Source organism: Pteropus vampyrus, unplaced genomic scaffold (assembly GCF_000151845.1).
Source record: "Pteropus vampyrus isolate Shadow unplaced genomic scaffold, Pvam_2.0 Scaffold8, whole genome shotgun sequence".
Lineage (NCBI taxonomy): Eukaryota > Metazoa > Chordata > Mammalia > Chiroptera > Pteropodidae > Pteropus > Pteropus vampyrus.
Window position 1 is genome coordinate 14703255 of NW_011888789.1, and position 5993 is coordinate 14709247.

At 44.5% G+C, this 5993-nt stretch overlaps 1 protein-coding gene and 1 pseudogene across 1 annotated transcript in view; one reads left to right on the forward strand and one right to left on the reverse strand.

Moving 5' to 3' along the window:
• Positions 1-5993, reverse strand: part of LOC105301010 (ankyrin-1-like) — a 182261-nt gene that overhangs the window by 79162 nt on the left and 97106 nt on the right. The gene's annotated exons all lie outside the window — the stretch shown is intronic.
• Positions 1552-1657, forward strand: LOC111729200 (annotated as a pseudogene).

The window sequence follows — 5993 nt, forward strand, 5'->3', positions numbered from 1 at the left end:
CCCATTCAAAGCCTGGTGTCTTACTGCCTTGATGTTTCCAAGAGCTCCACGTCTTTAGTGAGGAGCCTATATCGTGTAGCCCCTGGCACCAAGTGAGCCACAGAGGCAGTCACCACAGGAACTGAACACATGCTCTCTGGTGCTATCTCGTGGTTTTGTTTTTTAAGAAAACAGCATGTAGCATTTACTGTGTGCTAAGAACCATTATCAGCACTTTACATATAATATATATTTATACACATGCAGATATGAATTTAATCCTCATTTTAAAAAAACCCAAGATAAGTACTATTGTGGTCCCCATTTCACAGATGAGGGAACCAAGGCACAGAGAGCTAAAATGACTTGTGCAGGATCACACGGCAGGTAAGAGGAACAGCCAGGACTCCAATGAGGGTCCGGCTCTGAAATCAGTGAGATTAACCTCCTTGCTTTGCTGCCACCTTAATGTGAACTTTAACTCAAAGGTGCCTCTCGTCTTGAATGAGAGTAAAAGCACTTCAGTTACGTGGTTGTTGCTCAGCCACCTACACCAACATATCAAGACATTGCTGCCAGGAACATTTGTTTGTATTAAGGATGAATGACAGCCAGAAAGAGTGAGAGAGACAATAAAATAAAGTCAACGAATGCAAACAAGTATAGCGAGAGAGCACGTGACTGGAGGGGGTGAGATGGCTCAGCGCAGCTCCCCTGCACGCAGTTGAGAGCCCTGCGTTCTTAGGCACTCTGCTGTTTCTTTATCTGTAAGCCAGGGAAGGTAAGGCCTTTCTCATACCCTTGCTGTAAAGACAAAAGGAAATAATATATATTATCATAACTATTATATCAGCACAAGTGCTGAGCACAGTGCTTGGCACATGGTGCCTATCCAGATTGAGTCTGACAGGTAAGAGTCACGTGACAGGCCATAGGTGGAGCATGCGATGCCATTCCGCCAGAAGACCCACCCATGCATCATGGTTTCTTCTCCAGTGGGGGGCACTCTCTCTCCTTCCTTCATGTTCCCTCCTTAGAGAACACGTTTTAGGGGGCGGAATGGTGGCCCCCAAAATATATATCCTTAGAACCTGTGAATGTCACCTTATTTGAAAAAAAGAGAGACTTTGCAGATGCAATCGAATTATGAATCTTGAGATGAAATCATCCTAGATTACCTAGGTTGGTCCTAAATCCAATGACAAGTATCCTTATAAAAGATGGAAGAGATGACACACAGAGGAGAAGGCTGTGTAAAGATGGAGGCAGAGACTGAAGTGATGCAGCCACAAGCTGGGGAAGCCGGCAACCAGCAGAAGCTGGAAGAGGCAAAGAACAGATTCTTCCCAAGAGCCTCTAAAGAAAGCATGGCCCTGTGGACACTTCGATTTTAGACCTTTGGCTTTCAGACTGAAAGAATAAATGTCTGTTTTAGGCCATTAAGTTTGTGGTAACTTGTGACAGTAGCCACAGGAAACTAATACACATGCTAATGATGATAATCCCTAAACATGGATGACTCAAAGTCTATAGCCATCAATCTCAATACTCTACAATTAAAACCGTGATCCCGTCTATGGCCATATCACCCTGAACGTGCCCGATCTCGTCTGATCTTGGAAGCTAAGCAGGATCGGGCCTGGTTAGTACTTGGATGAGAAACCAGGTGCTGTAGGCGTAAGTAAACAAACATACAAAGAAACAAAAAATAAAACCGTGATCCCCTCCCCAAAGCAGGGGGTGCATGCCTTTACCAATTAAACAGACACTACCTTCACAGCAAGGCAAGGACTCTCTCTCCCATTCACCATCTCAGTCCTCCATACTACCCTAGAGGAGCTGCTTCCTTTCTCTGCCTCCCACAGTCCCACATCCAAGCTCTGAGTTTGCCTGTTCACAACATATGCACATCTGGATCTCGCTGCCCCCCAGGTGGCAGGAGGGCCTCTTCCTCTTCCCATCTCATCTCCCCATGGCATCCACACCTCCGACTGCCTCAGGGTACCCCCTGATTATTCCCAGGACCCTCACGCTCTCTGCCACTCACATTTGCTAATTCCAATCTTTCCTTTCTTCGGGGCGCATTCAACTCCTATCTCCTCTATCCAAGGATGCTATCCTTGGATACTCAATATTTACCATCTTTCAGTCTACAAACAGGAGCTTGATTTTTGACTTTTAAAATGTATTTTGAATACCCCTTTCTCAAGTTGTTTGATTTCTGCAAGTCCTGTCTCCCTAGCCTAATCGTTTGCTTCTTGGGGCAGGAACCAAACCTTCTACCTCTTTTAAATATTTCAAAGCATGAAGAGTGTTGTAGGCCAACACCTCCCTTGACCTAAAACACAGGGCACCTAGTGTCCCTACTTCTTCGGCAAGGCATCTGTGATGGAGGAAATATTTCAGAAACAAGGATCAATCTGTTGGTTCCCTAGGAGCTGGTTCTCAGAAAAATCTGACTCAAGGTTTAGTCCCTTAGAGAAATGCCTATTTGTCCTGCTGATTCAAAAAGTCTGTCACCTATTTTATATATATTATAGTATTTTCCTATATCCCACTATTAGGGAAGATACTACATTATTCCCAAAGAATGAGAGTGTTAGAGAGACATATCTTCTATCTATCCCATCTACCCAAATTATCTTCTGTAGCACAATAATAGAATTTGGGATGAAAACTTAAGAATGGTGGGTAAAAAGAGATGCAATATCAACTAATGATACTGTTTGTTAAAAGCCCTCAATCTAGGAAGCAAAGGAGAATATTTCTGACAGACCCGCAGATAAATAGAGGGTAAGGGAATCCCCATTTAGACTAGGCTGAGGAAGGCTAAACAGTTTTGGCAATTTGTATAATAATGGAATTATAATACTATTATGAGTCATTGGGCAAGTGTATTACCAATGCAATATTTTTTAATTGTCATCGCAATCAGTGAGATAGGTATAATCATTATCCCCATTTTCGAGGTGATAAAACTGAGGTCAGGAGAGGTTAATAATGTGCTCAAATTCTGCAGTTAGTTAACACTCAGGGTATCGGCCTGGGACTCCCTGACTACAGCCTACGCCTTTCTACTGCCCTTGACCCTGAGGTGTATGTTCAGCAGTTTTAAACCTGAGGGTGTCTAGCCAATCCTGACAGATTGTAGGGGCTGGAAGGGGACACCTACCTTTTCCAATCGAACGTTTAATCCATGGCAGAGAAAGGGTTCCCAGCAGATCTCAGCTCTGACCCCTGAGCCCTGTGTTAAGGCCAAGTCAGACCTCTAAAAGGGAATTATCTTGTCCCAGCCCTTCCTTTCACTGATGATAAAACTAAGGGTAAAAATAAAGTGACTGGCTAAGGTCACCTAGATAGTTAGAAGTAAAATTCAATGGCCAGGGCTTTTTCATTTTCAATTTGGCCTTCTCTAGGCATAGAGTAGTCAGGACATAAGCAGGATCCTCAGGGTATCTTACAAGCGAATTGTAGATAATAGTGTCACCTTCGCTGTACATTATATTTACTGAGGTCTCATTTCAAGTCCAGGATCTTGCTAGGGCAAAGGGAGAGACAATAAAAAATCAGAATATTGGTCCCTCCCCTCATGATTTAAAAAAACGAAGTGACTGGGTTACAAAGGGGTCATTCATGCATGCACACACGCACCCATTGTTCACCGCACTTTCATCGAGCCCCACCTAGGTGCCAGGAATATTTAAGCTCCACAGCAAATGGAATATTAAACCCATTGCCACCATCTTGTTCTCTGCCCAACTATCTAATTAAGTTACTCCAAATTAATGACCCGTCCTAGGTACAATTTCCTGATGTATCTAGGAACGGTCTGTGTGATCCAACAGGGCAGATTAAGAGCCAAAAGAATCAAAATATTCCATTTAGAATATTTATCTGAGTAAATGCTAACCAGAAAAACAACAGTGGCAAAAATAATAATAATGAAATAGTAACCAGAGTATCTCTGGGCTATGAGAAATTGGAGCAGTCCCCGGTCCTCTCTGAGCCTAACCATCCCCTGCGCGGCAGCCTTCAGAGATGCCTCTCCGTGACAGGAGACTAGAGGAGCTAAAGGAGGCTGCTCCTTGTGTCCAGAAAATCAGTCCACGATGGTCCTAAACTCTGTATCACGGAGGAGCTATCGCCCCCTCTGAGCACACCACCAAGTCTGCACACCTGTGTCTTTGCCCCTTCCTCATCTTGAGCTTCATTTTCATTTAATTTACCTGTGACAAAATTGCTCATGCCTGCATTGAGGGGAGGAGGGAATACACACATTTTGGTGTGTACCGGACCCGCATCCCTGCTGGTTAATCCATGTGATGTCCCTGAACTTCCTTTCATAACAAAATACGTTTTCTTTTATAAAGCTCTTACTGTGTTTTAAGCACTCTGCTTACATTAATTCATTTGATCCCCCCAATAATCTCATGAGGCAGGTGTTTTTTTGTCTCCTTTGTACAGATGAGGCAAATTAGTCAGAGAGAAATTAAATAACTTGTTCGAAGTCATACAACTAATATGTGGCTTGACCAGGATTTGAATCTAGGTAGCCTGCCTCCAGTGTTGCTGTACTGCCTCATGGGCCAATCATTTTCTATTGCCCATAAAATTCTTCTCAAGTTCAGCTCTGGCTGAACGAAGCTTTCCACTTGTGCTCAGAGGCCATGCCCTCTTCAGCCCTCATTTCAGGAAGAAGTAAATGGAGGGGAAAAGAAGAGAATGGAATTCCTCCTGGGACTCAAGTTGTCATCAGGGCTGCTCAGGAAAAGGGAGGTGAACCCTTGGTTACCTGAGACATCCAGACTATTCTTAAACTTGCACTTCCTGAGTTCGGTAATACAAATATAGTAATAGATAAGTAGCCGAGGGGGCTCCAGTGTCCTGGAAAAGACAGGCCGGAAGCACGCTGCTAAATGTCAGCATATTTGTAACCCATGAGCAGTGAAGGCTTCAGAAACACAGGCCAAGCAAAGTTTAGTTTCGGGCTGGGTAAGAGAACCCCAGGGCCTCTACACATCTTCTCTGGCACTTGAGATGGCCTAAGTTTTCCCAGGACAAATCATGACTTACTTTTTCCAGGTCTTTTAGTGCAACATTCTTATCTCAAAAGATGAATGGAAACTGAACTACTGACAATCTCTGTAAACAGCTTTACGACAGTCTCTTTCCCAAAGGGTCTTATTTGGGCAAAATGCAGTTTCTTTAACAAAGTCATTGTCAGAACCCCCAGGAAGAGATTCTAGACCCTTTCCTGCAGGTACCGCAGCTCGTCCAGAAGACTAAATACAGCAGGCAGCATTCTGGATGTGGAGCTGTCTGCGTGGCTGTCGAGTTGTCCTCCACATCTGAGAGTTCCTTCAAACTCAGAGCCTGGTATTCCTCGGAGCCCACATCATGCCTTGCAGAAAGAACAGTCAGCTCCAGCCAGCCCGCACACCGGTGTGGTCCCTGCTTTTATCCCATCCACTACAGAGAAACAGATGTGAACCCTGGGCCACAGTGTGTGTGCTTTCATTAGGTTTCTGTCCTTTTTCTTTCCAGAAAGTTCTGCTGTTAAAGATTTACAAACTGTCTCCAGGTGCCCCAATCAGACTACCATTGGCAAAGATAAAATTAACAAATTAAAGATGCCATTAAGGAAATGAGACCTGTAAGCAGGAGTCCTGGGTTCGGTTATCATCTCCCAACTGTGAGGCTTTGGGAAAAACGCTGTCCGTTCCTTGTGCTCTTTCTGCATCCTGCCTTAGAGGCTGGGGGATGCTGCGAGTGTGAAAAACCAAAGTGGACCCTGATGTTGGGAAGACCTGGCATGAATTCTTGCTTTGCCACTTGATGCTGTGCCTCTTAGAATTTCCCAAACCTCAATTTCCCCATTGCTAAAATGGGGATAATACACAGCTCGTTGAGGGGCTGTGAAAGTGACAAGGTACAGAGAAAGCACCAGGCTCCTGGGCACACTACAGGTCTGCCTTCGTCTCGCCTCCATTTATTGCCTGCTACCTCTGGACCTC